This window comes from Sus scrofa, chromosome 10, assembly GCF_054392235.1.
Source record: "Sus scrofa isolate SSC_HxYL_T2T_F1_AM1 chromosome 10, Sscrofa_HxYL_maternal_Yorkshire_Landrace_v2.0, whole genome shotgun sequence".
NCBI lineage: Eukaryota > Metazoa > Chordata > Mammalia > Artiodactyla > Suidae > Sus > Sus scrofa.
In genome coordinates, this window is record NC_139392.1 from 64,862,576 (window position 1) to 64,879,518 (window position 16,943).

The 16,943-nt window shown below is 39.4% G+C and overlaps 1 long non-coding RNA gene across 1 annotated transcript in view; it reads right to left on the reverse strand.

Moving 5' to 3' along the window:
* Nucleotides 1–374: 374 nt before the first annotated feature.
* Nucleotides 375–16,943, reverse strand: part of LOC110255612 (uncharacterized) — a 215,027-nt gene continuing 198,458 nt past the window's right edge. Inside the window, exons 9-10 of the long non-coding RNA XR_002336156.2 lie at nt 2,150–2,314; nt 375–1,413 (exon numbers count right to left, since the gene is read on the reverse strand). This is a non-coding gene — a long non-coding RNA (uncharacterized LOC110255612). The remainder of the gene's footprint in view (nt 1,414–2,149; nt 2,315–16,943) is intronic.

Consider the following 16,943-nt stretch of genomic DNA (forward strand, 5'->3'; position numbering starts at 1 on the left):
GAGGAAGCCCAGCTGTAGGAGGAAACAGGCTGATTGTCAAGGAGTCAGCAAGGATTGGTCATACCAAAGGGGTGACAGAGCATGGGTGTCTGGGCAAGTCATGCCTCTGCTGCTAGATCCTTAAATACCTGCCCCATCCCCTGTGCCTGGCACACAGAGATGCTCAAGATTGCTTGTTAAATTTAATTGGCAATGTAAGGCAAGGACCCAGCACGAGAAGCAATGATATAATTGGGATTCTTTGCTTATTATACCTCCTAGTTGACTAATATTTTGAAGTTTAACAGGGCATGAACAGATTTATATGGGGGGGAAATGTCTTAAATACATCAATACAAGCTGGGAAAATAAAGGATAACAAGAATGAATGAACATGTGAAATCATCTTTTATTCATCTATTCATGCAACACACATTTCCTGGTTGGTCACTTTGTATTAGTTCCTGTGCTGGGGCCCCCCTGAAAGGGCAAAACAAAAGGATATCAGCTTCCACTATAAGCTTTCTAACAAGATAGAATTCAAGTCACCTCCCACACCATGTATGGAACAGTGAGCAGTTTTCAAGGCTCTACTGCCTGCTGGGTGCTCTTAGATGACAGGTCCTCAAATGCTTCCAAGAGGAGGTAAACAGGCAAAGGAAGAATTGCTGCACAATGCAATGAGTGCCCCCTAAAGGGGGATTATAACTAAGACAAATATCTGCACCAAAGAAGGATATAAAAATCCTGATCTGGTCTATATCCGCTGAATTTACTTGGAATAAGTTTAGAAGTTTTCTGTTAAGCCGAGTAAGTTCATCTCCCTGGACTCCAAGGACCAGAGCAGATCCCCTTTTAGAAAAGGCTTGTAGCTCTAGAATTAGATTCTGCACTCCTCCAGCCATTGAGAAATCAAGGCACAAAGGCCAGATGAAAAAAATAATATAAGAGTAACAGAACACAGATAGAATACTCAAACTGGATAGGCAGACGATAATATTCACTAAGGCTTCTGTTTTTTTTGGGGGGGGGTTTGACAAGACACCAAAAGATAAAACATTCATTTATTCATAAGTAGGTTAAAGTTACAATTGCGCAATACAATGGTAGTTGCTTTTGCCTAATTGCTAAATTCCAGTATGTCAGTGGCAGTCCACTGAAAGTCAGATCCCATTACTCAGAAACTGTAAATTCAAGCAGTTATGTCCCAACCGTTTGTTATAAAACATAAAATTCAAAAAAATTCAGAAAGTTCAACTGCATGTATTTAGAAAAATTCCAAATGAAAGCTCGATGAAGGAGGAAGGATGATAACAGCAAGGACAATTGTTTCATTAAAATGCCTAGAAGATGACGCTGGTCTTGGCATATAGCTTACTAGGTTGTGTGACATCATGCAAATCACTTTCTCCTTCTGGGCCTCAGTTTTGTCATCTGTAAAATAAGGGGATTGGACAAAAATTTCCATCCTTATCCTGTGATATTATGAAAACTTAGCAATTTACAGTCATAGTCAAGAAATGGCAAATATTCTGGCCTTGACTGACACCTTCAGTGGATTGGTATTTATGAGTTGCCTGGGAGTGGAGAAAGATTCTGAGCCCTAGTCCAACTTCAGAGGGAAAGAGCCAAAGGCTTTAACACTGTCTGGATGGGACAAATGGGATGAGGGGTACACAAGAGCTACTGTGGTTCTAGTTGAATCCTCACTTTCTTTTTAAACCAGAAAAGTTGGACCCTGAATGGTTTAGGGACATGCAATGCTCACAGAACAAATCAGTAGATAATACAAACTCTAAGTTGAATTTTTATTATTGTCTGTACTCTTTTTTATAATATTGATAATTATTGTATCTTCTTGCATCTTGTATCCGAACAAAATTAAAGTGGCTTACAAAAGGTTGCATGAGGTCAATGAATACAGAAATAAGACAAAAAGAAACGTATTATTTCATTTTATCATACTCAGGGCTGTCGAACTGATTTGTCCAGAGGACAATTTATTTCATATCACTATACTGCTCAGCGATGCCCTAAAGTCCTTATGATCTTTCCCTAACTGCCCTTCCAAGCCTGTATTCCAATTGTACTGGTCTACAATTCCCCATACACAGTATAGCAGATACCCATCCGGGAAGGTCTGATCACCATGCAAGTCATCCCCCCTTACCTAGGAACTTTGAGATCTTCCCTGGGAAGCCAGGTGTATGTAACTTTCGCCTCCTGGCAGTAGTTCATGAAACTGACATAATGTAGGGCAAGAACATTCTCTTCAATTAAAGAGTTGGGAGTAGCCACGGTCCACTGTGTGAATGAAGGAGCAGGGAAAGCAGGTCTGCAGAGACATGAATGAAGCAGAATGAGATTTCGCTGGGTTCCTGATTGCTTCTCAACCCTGATTCCAATTCCTTCCTGAAGCCCAGATGCATGTCTGTCTTTGAGTTTCCCCCAAACACCCCTGAATCCTTACCATAATATCTGCCATCTCTTAAGCTTTCACAGTAATTCATCTGCATCCCTTGCTGTGGCTTCTCCCTTATTCTACAGATCTCACCTTCAAGTCCCTACTCTGGAAAACTTCCTTCAGAAATCTTTTGCTGATTCCCCCAGAAGAAGTGATGTCTTCAACCTATGAATTCCTGCTGTGCTGCATCTATATATTTCTTATGACATATCTGCCTGAGAGCACACTTTCATGATTATACATCCTGGTTTTTTTTACCATAATTTCTAAGCTTCTTGTAAAGATCCATGCCTTATTCATTATTGTAATCTCCATATACCAGGTACAGCAGAAGTGTCAACCTTTATTTGCTCAAAGAAGAAAAAAAAAAGGATGAACAAATAAGTACCTTTTATTCATTTTCTACACTTGAGCAAATCCCTAAACCTCTCTTTTCCACAGAAGTGGAGATTGGATCAGCCAATTTACCCAGTTAATGTGAGCAATGTAGACAGACAAATAGGATAACTGTGACCCAGAGGTCTACTCCGGGGCCAGAATGACGCCATTTGGTTGTCAATACCGATCACGTTTAATTAGAAAATTGCCAGATTTCCGCTCTTCTTAGTGCTATGTGGACATCACCTGAAAGCAAAGGGATGACAAGCTGTTCTTAGCATCTGCAATATTTATGTAATAAACATGTTTTCATTTGAGAAAATGTGTGCCTACTTCTGAACATGATCAGAGCCTTTTAGAATTTTTTCTCTATTCCCCACACCAACTTTCTTCAGTGGTTAGGATCAAGAAACTGTAAGTGTATAATTCCTAGAGTTATTAAAGTCATGTTAATTTTATTTTAATTCACATCGTAGAAATAAGCATTCACAGAGTAGATTTAGAGTAGGGTTAAAAATCAAGATTAGGGCTTAAGAAATAATCACTCCAGAAAGAGAATGGAGTCATTTGAGATGCCTCGTGACTCTGCGAAGTGGGTTATTAACCTGTCAAGGACCTATGTCTGCTCCGAACACCTCTCTGGTCTTTCATGACCCTATCAGAGCTCCTTCCAGATGAAAGCATAGCTGTAATCACTGTGTTTTATGCCATCCACTCAGTTTCTCAAATGGCAGGTTATACTCAGAGTGAGATTTGCTTTTTGATCTGTCTGTATCTGTGTTGATGCCCCATCAGAACTGGAAGAAGCCTGTCAGTAATCATTAACAGAGGGTTAGAGCAAAAAACTTTCAAGTGTTCATTTGCCAGTCTCCATAATTCAAAACAGTCATGCAGCAGTAACCAGGCTGCTCATCTTGGTATTCAGGCTTAAGCATGTGACATTTGCATGGACTTGCTGGTAAATAAACCTTAAGGGTGGAGCACTCAATTGTTATTATCAAGAATAAACACCAAGGATTAAGATTCAATATCTATGGCATTTTCCTATCTGTGCTTATTGACTAAAGGGGTGCTTAAATTATGAAACTGCAAGAATTCACCTATGTTTTCAAAAGGCATATTGGAAAAGCATTATTCATTATGCCCAACATAAACAATTGATTGTCATATCTGCTAATTCGAAAATCTCTTTTTACATGGAAGGCACATGTCTTATTTTTTTAACTATCTAAAATAGAAAGTGGAAGATCAAAAAATCCACAAAAAAAGTTTTTTTAAATTACAATGCTACTGCCCTGAGAGTATCAAGGTTAAAATTTCTGCTTTATAGTCTTTCAGCCACTTCAATATATGTAGATATGCATGTGAGAGTGATAAAAATTTGTATTTAAAATTAAAATGATATAATACTCATACTATTTTGTAATATACTTTTTTCACTTAGTAATATAGCATCAATATTGCTCTGACCCAAATGTTGACACGTTTTTTTGTAAAGGGTCAGAGGGTAAATATTCTAGGCTTTCCGGGTCACACTGTCTTTGCCACAACTATTCAACTCTATTTTTATAGCAAGAAAGCAACCGTACACAATACGTAAAAAAATGGATATGACTATGTTCCAAAAAAACTTTTTTTTTGCAAAAACAAGTAGCAGAAACACTGTGTTCATGGAATAAAGACTCAATATAGCAAAGATTTCGATTCTCCCTATATTGATATACAGGTTTAACATAACTCCTGTCATATTTCCAGCAAATCTTTTTGCATTTATGGACAAGATAATTCTAAAATGTGTATGAAAAGGCAAAGGAACTAGAAGAGCTAAAATAAGTTTCAGAGAAGACTACAGTGGGAAGAGTCACTCTGTCCAATTTTAAGATGTATTTTATGGCTGCAGAAATCAAGACTGTGTGGTAGTACAAACCAAATATCTAACAAAGAACTTTCTGGAGTAGATATTACTAGAGACCTATCAGAACAGCCAAAATAAAAAATAATGGCAATACCCAAAGCTGGCAAGGATGCAGAGCTACTGGATCTCTTATGCACTGTTTGGGGTACTGTAAAATAATATAGCCACTCAGCAGTTACTTAAAAAGCTAAACATATACTTACTATCCAACCCAGCAGCCACATTTCTAGGCATTTATCCCAGAGAAATGAAAACCTATATCCATACCAAAACCTATTCACAAGCGGTCAGAGCAGTTTCATTTGTAATAGTCAAAAGGAGGAAGCAACCACAACGTCCCCTTCAGGAGGTAAATAGTTAAACAAGATCTGATAGATCCAGGCATTCCCTTGTGGTGCAGTAAGTTTAAGTATCCATCGTTGTCACCACAGCAGCCCAGGTTGCTGCTGTGGCACAGGTTCAAGCCCTGGCCCAGTAACTTCCCCATAGCCTAGGTGTGGCCAAAAAAAAAATATGATAGATCTTTACATGGACTATTACTCAGCCAAAACGAAATGAACTAGTGATACACCTATAATTTAAATATATCTCATGGACATAATGCAGAGTGGGGGGGGCGGATTTCAAAAGGTAGTATAAATTGTATGATTTTGCTTACATAACATTCCCAAAATAACAAAGTCACAAAGATGGAAAACAGATTAATGGTTGCCAAGGTCTAGAAATGGAAAGGGAGAAAGGATAGGTATGACTATCAAAAGAGAGCACAAGAGAGACCTTTGTGACAATGGAATAGTTCTCTATCTGGATTGTGGTTGTAACTGTAGAAATCCACACAAACATTCCACTAATGTCAGTTCCCTGGGTGATACTGTACTACAGTTATGTAAGATGCAACCAGTGGAGGAAATTAGGTGACTGATACACAGGAGCTTTCTGTTCTATCTTTTCTTTCTATTCTATCTTCCTGTGAATCCATAGTTATTTTAAAATTAAAAGCTTCTTTAGGAGTTCCCTTCGTGGTGCAGAGGAAACAAATACGACAGAGAACCATGAGGTTGCGGGTTCGATCGCTGGCCTCACTCAGTGGGTCAAGGATCCGGCATTGCCATGAGCTGTGGTGTAGGTTGCAGATGCAGCTCAGATCCCATGTTGGTGTGGCTGTGGCATAGGCCAGCAGCTGTAGCTCTGATTAGACCCCTAGCCTGGGAACCTCCACGTGCCACAGGTGTAGCTCTAAAAAGCAAAATAAATGAATTAATTAATTAATTAAAGTTTTTTTTAAAAGCAGGTGAAAGGCCATTGCCATAGTTTGACTACAGTTTGCTAACCCCTGATCTAGAAAATTAGCTGTTTTGATAGTATTTATTAGATGTAGAAGAGGTCTTTCAGTATACATAATTTATTTAACAATTTCTCTGCTTCTAATTCTTCTCTTTATAACACCAAGACCTAGAATATTTTATATCTTTTTATACATTTATAGTTACTTCTCTAGAATAAATACCTAAAATCACAGTACCGAATATACACATATCTTTAAACTCTTGGCATAATATTGTCAATTATCTTCTAAAAATTTCCAATCAATTCATATTCCCATCAGTGCTGTAGGAGAGTGTGTACCCATATATTCATACAATATATATTATCTTTAAAAAAAAAAAAAACTTTGCACACTTGTCAAGAAGGAATATCTTTGTTTTTCTTCATTTTAAGCGTATTCTGCCTTTTACTTCTAGGTCTTTACTCATGCTGGCCCCTGACACATTCTGCCTCTTCCTAGATAACTGGTACTCAATCATCCCAAGTAAGATGCCACTTCCTGCAGGAAGACCTCCTCCATAATTGGCCCAGATGAGGTAGACTTCTTATTCACTTCCACAGCACCCTATCCTTCTTTGCTCTATCACTTATACTCTGTGGTCACAGCTTGTTTCATTGTGTGTCTTCAATCTTTAGACCTTGATCTCTGTAGGGCTATACTTATCTTGCCCCCTCTTTTTATGCTCAGTAGCACAACGATGCCTGACAAATTGTAGGTGTTCATTAAATACTTACTAAATCAAAGGATGAAAAAAGATTGTATCCATCATAAAGGAGATGTTCTATTTTTCAATCATTCACAACAATATTGATATTTTTACTGTTTATGTATAAAAACATAGATATAAATATATAATGTTGTGTTTCTAGCACCATCCAGGAAAAAAGGTCCTTTACTTATGAAAATAGATATCAGATTAGCACAAAGCCTACTCTTACAGGAGGGAGATAGAGTCATTGGATTATCATAGCTTGATGACACTGGCCATGAAGATTATTCAAATGGCTTTCATTGCACACTTCCCAAGCCACTTTTTAGTTATTATTTTGTTTTTAGGCATAGACTATAGACTACCCAGATGGAGAATATGCAAGCTTAAATATTCCTATCCTTGTGACAATTAGACTTTTTCACTAAACATTAATAAAGTGACATTCAATTTGGGCATCAGTTGCTTATGAACTGTTTCTTATACATTCCCCAAACTCTATCATCTCCCTTACAAGGTAGCAATGACTTCCATGTGCCATCAACCTCCAGGGGCTGGCTGCCTGTTTGCTTTCCCACACTGCAATAGGCATGACATTTAAATCTCTGTCTGTTTTATCCCTAAGCATTCTTATTTCATTGGACTTTTTGAAAGTTCCAAGTATCTTCTAAAACTCTTCATGAAGTCATTCGCAAGCCTCTGTGCTCTTTCTGCCTTAGCCAAAATATGTTCTTTGATTGTAATTGGATTAGATCTAAACTTGGAGAGGTATCAGAATGTGCCCAGTCCTGATCAGACTGTTATGGCTCCTCTTTGGCAAGAGATTTCAAAATCTGATTGTATTCTTTATCAAGACTCCCTATCTATACAAACTTGTTCCTCGTGTTTAAAGGCCTTTGGCATTTAACACAATTAAAGCAGTCAGGTTTATTGTAGGTAGGTGGCTTTTAGAAAAGATCAGAAAGTATGTTTAGTGGCTGGGATTTAAATATTTGTAAAACAGGAGTTCCCATTGTGGCTTGCGGTTAGTGAACCCAACTAGTATTCATGAGGACATGGGTTCGATCCCTGGCATCGCTCAGTGGGTTAAGGATCCTGTGTTGCCGTGAGCTGTGATGTAGGTCACAGATGCAACTTGGATCCTGCATTGCTATGGCTGTGGCATAGGCCAGCGGCTACAGCTCCTATTGGACCCCTAGCCTGGGAACCTTCATATGCCACAGCTGCAATCCTAAAAAGACAAAAAAATAAAATAAAATAAAATATATGGAGTTCCCGTCATGGCGCAGTGGTTAACGAATCCGACTAGGAACCATGAGGTTGCGGGTTCGGTCCCTGCCCTTGCTCAGTGGGTTAACAGTCCGGCATTGCCGTGAGCTGTGGTATAGACCGCAGACTCAGCTCGGAGGCTCGGATCCTGCATTGCTATGGCTCTGGCGTAGGCCAGTGGCTACAGCTCCGATTAGACCCCTAGCCTCAGAACCTCCATATGCCGTGGGAGCGGCTCAAGAAATGGCAAAAAAAAAAAAAAAAAAAAAAAAAAAGCCAAATAAATAAATAAATAAATAAATAAAATATATATATATATATAAAACAGAATTTCTTATCTGAGAATTATACTCTGGATCACAAGCGTTATAACCAGTTGCTAAGAGAGACTATGGAATTGTGACCATCTGACCTGGAAATAAGAGGAAAGGCTAAAGGAGTAGGCGATATATTACAGAGAAAATATACCAGAACTGTAATCCTGTTACTAAGTTACTGCAGGAACCTGCGTTAGCCACTTAACCTCTCTGAGCCTCATTTCCTCATCCACAAACCAAGGGAAGTGGACCAGAAGAAGGATAAATTCCCTTCCAGCTCAAAAGTTCTGTGATTCTGTGGTACAACTGGTCTAGCCCCTCAACATCCAATCCCAGCGAGATATGTGTTTTGTAATTACTCCTATTTAATTTGAGGAAATAAAATATCCCACTGATTTAGAAAAGATTGTATAGGGCTTGTAAAAAAAAAAATGATCTTCTAATCCAGAGTATCACCTTTTTCTACTCACAGACACTTATTTTCATAGAAATTTTAGGTGACAGGCTGAGACTGAATAACCACTCTCACCAACCACTCATCCTCAGGTACAGGCTCAGAAATCATGGGGCCAGGTAGATGCTATTCTGTGCCTCTCTTCTTAGCTCTAGCTAACCTCAGCTCCATCAAAGATGACTGCAGGGTGGTATACTGGAATCCCATGGCACTCGTGGTTTGTGAAAATTCTTCAGCTTCTATAGATCTACAATTTCAATTTCATGGTTAATGTGCTCAGGGCGACATCAAATCATGTAACCACCTTCTTCTCTTTCTTTTTGAAAAAAAAATCTCCTGCACCTGCCACCTACCCTCTTCTTTTCTCTGAGCCAGTGGATTATAACGTGTGGAAATTAATGTCGACATTGAGAGTGGGTGGAGGTACTACGAGCGGCACATGTGAGCCAATGGTAGATAACCAGATGTACTGCTGGCCAGTGTTTTTTGAAGTTGAACATTTGGCAACTCTGCAGTCAGAGGAGGGATAATAACCTCTGAAGTTAGCTACAGGGCTTAGAAGTGTCTGGCATCAGAAAGGTCAATGTGTGATCAACAGGTAAGGTAGATGCCGGAAGAAACAGCAGCAGGAGAAAGAGATAAGGAGCAAAAAGCATCAAACAAACAGCCTCAGACTTGAGAGACGGCCTCCGGGTGTTTGCTGGGCTGGGAATCTGCGACACTGAGTTTGAGTTTTTCTGACCCTTTTATAATTGTGTCATTCATCAAAAAGCCACACTGGAAATGGAGAGCTAGATCAAGTGATTTTCCTGCTGACTGCAGGGTACTTAACAATTTGTCCAGGGTTGGTAGGGGGACAGAGATGAAGGCCTCTCACTTCCTACGTGGGAAGATGGCCCATAGTCACTGTTTCAATCCCTGCAACCTCCGCAATGGCAGTGGACCATTGAAAAGACATCCCCAGACGTTTAAGAAGCTCTAAGTCTTCTCTTACCCCTTAGATATCTACTCCCAAGACTAGGGCCCTACAGGGATATGACATGATTTCCCAGATATGGAACTAGATTAAATAAGATCACATATAAAGACTGCCTCAGAAGTGATACATAATAGGCATTCTCTAAAGGTGAACATCTTCCCTAAATTAAATTCATTTTTGCATTACAGTAAGCTTGAGATGCCTAAGGGACTGTTATATGGAGACATCAGTATTCACTGGGACACTAGTGAAGGTAGGGTTCAAGTTCAAAAAACGAGAAGGTTTATGAAAATGAGAAGGGGTAGACTTGGAAATGAGTCCCTGGTGATGGCATATTAGGGGGCAAAATATCATTTTCTGAGAAGTGAGCATCATCTTGCATGGCCTTGTCACTTATATTTTGCTCACTGGTTGGTCAGTGACTCAACTTACAAACTATGCTTATTCTATGTATTTTATAATAGAATAAATAGCTAAAAATTTAAGTTAGTGGGCCCAACGTTAGGAATTTTTTATTTATTTATTTATTTATTTATTAATGGACAAACCTTCAGAATACAGAAGTTCCTGGGGTAGGGGTCAAATCACATCTGCAGCTACATGTCTACACCACAGCCACCAAGGCCAGATCCAAGCCACATCTGCAACCAATACCGAAGCTTGTGGCAACACCAGATCCTTAACCCACTGAGCAAGGCCAGGGATCAAACCTGCATCCTCACAAAGACCACCCACTAGGCTACAACCAGAAACTCCTGGAAAAGGAAATTTCCTTTTTTGTCTTTTCTAAGGCCGCACCCACGGCATATGGAAGTTCCCAGGCTAGGGGTCTAATCTGAGCTGTAGCTGCCGGTGTAATGCGGGATCCCAGCCACGTCTGCGACCTACACCACAGCTCACAGCTGGGAAGTTTCTTGAATGGCTTTACTAGTAACTGCCTGTCTGCCTTCCCACACATGCCAGACCTAAAATCCACCTCGGTGTCAACCATTCTCCACCAACCAAAGTGCTAGTGATTCAGGCCATGACCTTTTCTCTTTTTCTTACAAAGAAGACTTTAGATTTCAATTATGAGCTCCCCTGCTTGACCCTGCTGGCTTTGCAACCGTAAAATGATCCCTCTCCGTGTTTCCTATTTTTCCTTTTAGAAAGAGCAAGTGAGATTCAATTGGTAGGAACATGTGATGAAAAAAAACTGGAATGAGAACTGAAATGGCCTCAAACACCAGCTGCCGAAAGAACAAACCTGGTTAACGATCTAACTTTTAAATATATTGTGTGCTCTCTAGCAAAGAAAATAGCAGCAGAAAAACAGGCAACATAAATGTGTCATAATGTCCACCTACCGAAAAAAAACACTGCATTCTAATGGGGTGGAGGTGGGAGAAATAAGAGAAAGAAAAAAACAAGTAATTTTATTGAAATTCCTACTGTGTGCTGGGTGCTTTGATATATTTTTTTAAATACTATCTCCTTTTTTTTTTATTCTCTAGCCTCCTCAGGATACCATTTGCAGTTTGGATGGAATTCAAGTCTGTTTCAATTTGAGCTTTGGGACTTCTTAGTAGCCCACAAGGAAAGCCTTTTTATCATGTCTCTAAAAAATAAAAAGAGAAATTCTGTTCAAGATGGTATGTCAGGAGTCCCCAAGACTACTCCATGTTTAGAGATTCCCTAGAAGGATTCATGGGACGCATATAGTTGTACTCATGGCTGAGATTTATTACAGCAAAGCAGCGGGAATAAATAGCTGGATCTTATGGGGAAAATAAGCAGGCAGAGTCTGGAGGAATCCATACACAGGGTTTTCTTGTGCACTTTCCCTCCCATAACAGGTGATACACAGCAACTTCTTCCCCAGGAACAAAAATGCAGTATGTGTTGTCATGCCTCTGACCAAGGAAGCCCATTAGAGCCTCTGTGCCCAAGGTCGGGGCAGGGGTGGGCTGGCCACATAGGCACTCCCTGCCCAGCAGACTCCCAGAAGGAACACAAGCATTCAGCAGAAATCGTATTTGCCCAATCTAGGCACGCCAAACCAACCTTATCAGTTAAATGCTGACTACCTGGAATGCTCTGACAGCAGAGTTCCCAGCTGACAGCCAAGGGCTACTCTCCACACAGGCTTTTCTAAAGATAACCGTCTTAGGGATGATATGGCAACTCTTTCCTGTACAAGTAGTATAGTAAGTGAATGCTTTCATGTATTGTTTTTATAATGATTGTTATTTTTTTCCATTATAACTGATTTATGGTGTTCTATCAATTTTCTGCTGCACAGCAAGGCGACCCAATCACATATACATGTATATATTCTTTTACTCACATTATCATGCTCCATCACATGTGTCCAGACATAGTTCCCAGTGCTATACAGCAAGATCCCATTGCTTATCCATTACAAAAGCATCTATTAACCCCAAATTCCCAGTCCCTCCTACTCCTTCCCCCTCCTTCTTGGCAACCACAAGTCTGTTCTCCATGTCCATGATTTTCTTTTCTGAGGAAAGGTTCATTTGTGCGCTATATTAGATTCCATATATAAGTGAAATCATATGGTATTTGTCTTTCTCTTTCTGACTATAGATTGAAAGTGAAGAGATGGGAAAAGATATTTCATGTCCATGGACAAGACAGGAAAGCAGGAGTTGCAATCCTCATATCAGACAAAATAGACTTCCATGTATGTTTGTACCCACTGCCACCATGATCTACAGAACTCAGAGCAATGACAGTAAAATGTGAAAAGTATGAAAGAAATATCTGGGCTCAAAAACTAATCTCTGTGGATCAGGAACAGAACCACAATATAGACCATCACCATTACTGAAGCAAAGTATGTAACTAGAAGAAACCCTGAAGAAGGCAATCGTATTTGACCAGACTGGGGCATGAAGTCAGAAATTCATTTACGGAATATTAGATCTATACTGGAAATGTGTCCATTTGCCTTGCAGGTGGAAAAGTAGGTACAGGAGTTCCCATTGTGGCTCAGTAGAAATGAATCTAACTAGCATCCACGAGGATGCAGGCTCAATCCCTAGCCTTGCTCAGTGGGTTAAGGATCCGGCATTGCCATGAGCTGTGGTGTCTCAGATGCAGCTCTGACCTGGCGTTGCTATGGCTGTGACGTAGGCCAGCAGCTACAGCTCCAATTCTACCCCTGGGCTGGGAATCTCCAAATGCCAAGGGTGTGGCCCTAAAAAGACAAAAAAAAAAAAAAAGAAAAGAAAAAGAAAAAAGAAAGAAAGAAAATTGGGTACAACTCCAGCTGAAAATGCTGGTTAGAATGGTCCCATTCAGTAGGGCTATTTGCTCAGATTGAACCTAAGCAGAATTAAAGTAAAACTTTTAAATTTAACCAGATGAACCAGATCTACCTAAGTTCAGAATCATTTAAGTTTAGTTCTCAAATGGTGCCAAATGTCATACAAGTAGCTTTGAATGCAGCCCTGGCCAATAGAACTTTCTGTGATGACGCAAATATATATATATATATATATAGTGCCTACTGGCTATATGTAGTTCTTGAGCACCAGGCATGTGGATAGTACAACTGAGGAACTGAATTTTATTTTATTTAAATTAATATAAATTTCAATAGTTACATGTTGTTAGTGACTTTTCTGTTCAAACACATTTTCTAATGAGTTCATTGTCTTGATTTTACTCAAATCGCAAGAGCTTCCTTCAAACTGTGTTGACAGAGCTGTTGATTTTGAGGTGTGTGTGTGTGTGTGTGTGTCTTTGGGCAGTGTCAGCAGCACCATGTATCAATATACATACCTAATTATCAGTAAGAGAAATTCCAGGACTACTTTTGATCATCCTAGTCTAGTTCATCTATCTTTTCTTCATATTTGTAACTTGACTCTATGGAAATCAAATAACCAAACTTCAACTGTTTAAGTGGACAGGCCAAGAGGGTCTCCTTGACTATTAAACTTCTCAAAATCTCACTGGATAAATTAGTCTTAGAAACAAAGGAAAGAAAAGAAAAGAAAGGAAAGGAAAGGAAAAGGAGGAGGTAGGTGTGGTGAATGGTACTGTCAAGCAGAATTGATTTTATATATGAACAATGGGTCAAGTTATAGTTTTACTTATTGCTTTTGCTTTAAAGAAACATTTTTTAAAAAATATGGGAAGCATATTTTCCATTTGTCTGTAAGAATTTATACTGCCAGGAAACTAAAGATTCACCAGGACACCATCTGAATTCTAAAAATAAAGTGGCACTGATATGCTGAAACACTAGGCTAGGTTAGGATGAGTAAGCATCAGTGAGTAACACCCATCCGTTAACTTTGGAACATGATCTGCATGTCTCTGGTATACAAGGCTCTGTGCTAAGTACAACAACTGAATAAAGATAAACCTTTGGCCTCCAATCATTGTGATCAGGACCTGGTACCTGGACTGGATAAACCTTTAAAGAGAACTGTCAATACAGCATATTTCCTACCTACATTTTCCAAATCAGTTCGTTTTACATACAATTTTGCTTATGACTAAAATCAGATGATTATGATCAGAAAGTTATTAGTGGGAGTTCCCATCATGGCTCAGAGGTTAACAAATCTGACTAGTATCCCTGAAGATGCAGGTTCGATCCCCAGGTTAAGGATCCGGCACTGCCATGAGCTGTGGTGTAGGTCACAGACGCAGCTCAGATCTGGTGTTGCTGTGGCTGTGGTGTAGGCTGGCAGCTGTAGCTCGGATTGGACCCCTAGCCTGGGAACCTCCATATGCCTCAGATGCGGCCCTAAAAAGCAAAAAAAAAAAAGAAAGAAAGAAAGAAAGAAAGAAAGAAAGAGAGAGAGAGAGAGAGAGAAAGGGAGAGAGAGAGAGAGAAAGAAAAAGAAAGAATGAAAGAAAGAAAGAAAGAAAGAGAGAGAAAGAAAGAAAGAAAGTTATTAGTGACAGAATGTCATAATATTCATCCTTCCATCTAAAAAGTGAATACGGGCTAAACGCAATATGGTATCCTGGAACAGAAACAAGACATTAGTGGAAAACTGAAAAAGTCTGACTAAAGTCTTAAGTTCTGTCAATTGTAATTAATGTCTTAGTTTTGACAAATGTACCATAGCAAAGTTAATATTAGGGAACACTGAGTGAAGAATGCATAGGAATTCTTTGTACTATTGTCTTAGTCTATTCAGGCTGCTATGACAAAACTACCATAGATGGAGAAGCCTAAACAACAGAAATTTATTTCTCCCAGTTCTGGAGGCTGGAAAGTCTGGGATTGAGGTGCCAGAAGATTCATTGCCTAGTGAGGGCCTGCTTCTTGAGTCAGAGAGGGTCATCTTTTCACTGCATCCTCACTTGGTGGAAGAGCAGAGGGAGATCTTTTATAAGTGTCCTATAAATCTTATTCACCTAATGCCCTCACAAAGGCCTCCAAATACGATCACACTGCGGGTTAGGTTTTAACATGAAAATGTTGTATAGCTAAAAATATTGTCTGAAGCAGCTACCTTTGAAACTTTTCCATAAATGTAGAATTATCCAAAAATTGAAAGTTTATTTAAAAAAGATATGGAAGTGTTCCTGGATTGGGAAAATCAATATTGTAAAAATGGCCATACTACCCAAAGCAATCTACAGATTCAATGCAATCCCTATCAAATTACCCATGACATTTTTCACAGAACTAGAACAAACAATCCAAACATTTATATGGAACAACAAAAGACCCAAAATCGCCAAAGCAATCCTGAGAAACAAAAACCAAGCAGGAGGCATAACTCTCCCAGACTTCAAGAAATACTACAAAGCCACAGTCATCAAAACAGTGTGGTACTGATATCAAAACTGACAGACAGACCAATGGAACAGAATAGAGAACCCAGAAATAAACCCTGACACCTATGGTCAATTAATCTTTGACAAGGGAGGCAAGAACATAAAATGGGAAAAGGAAAGTCTATTCAGCAAGCATTGCTGGGAAACCTGGACAGCAACATGCAAAGCAATGAAACTAGAACACACCCTCACACCATGCACAAAAATAAACTCCAAATGGCTGAAAGACTTAAATATACAACAGGACACCATCAAACTCCTAGAAGAGAACATAGGCAAAACACTCTCTGACATCAACATCATGAATATTTTCTCAGGTCAGTCTCCCAAAGCAATAGAAATTAGAGCAAAAATAAACCCATGGGACCTCATCAAACTGAAAAGCTTTTGCACAGCAAAGGAAACCCAAAAGAAAACAAAAAGACAACTTTCAGAATGGGAGAAAATAGTTTCAAATGATGCAACCGACAAGGGCTTAATCTCTAGAATATATAAGCAACTTATACAACTCAACAGCAAAAAAGCCAATCAACCAATGGAAAAATGGGCAAAAGACCTGAATAGACATTTCTCCAAGGAAGATATACAGACGGCCAACAAACACATGAATAAATGCTCAACATCGCTGATTATAAGAGAAATGCAAATCCAAACTACCATGAGATACCACCTCACACTAGTCAGAATGGCCATCATTAATAAGTCCACATATAACAAGTGCTAGAGGGGGTGTGGAGAAAAGGGAACCGTTCTGAACTCTTGGTGGCAATGTGAACTAGTACGGCCACTATGGAGAACAGTGTGCATGTAACTTGGAAATCTATACATACAACTTCCACATGACCCCGCAATCCCACTCTTCAGCATATATCCGGACAAAGCTCTACTTAAAAGAGACACATGCACCCGCATGTTCATTGCAGCACTATTCACAATAGCCAGGACATGGAAACAATCCAAATGTCCATCGACAGAGGATTGGATTCAGAAGAGGTGGTATATATACACAATGGAATACTACTCAGCCATAAAAAAGGATGACATAATGCCATTTGCAGCAACATGGATGGAACTAGAGAATCTCATACTGAGTGAAATGAACCAGAAAGACAAAGGCAAATACCATATGATATCACTTATAACTGGAATCTAATATCCAGCACAAATGAACATCTCCTCAGAAAAGAAAAGCATGGACTTGGAGAAGAGACTTGTGGTTGCCTGATGGGAGGGGGAGGGAGTGGGAGGGATCAGGAGCTTGGGCTTATCAGACACAACCTAGAATAGATTTACGAGGAGATCCTGCTGAATAGCATTGAGAACTATGTCTAGATACTCATGTTG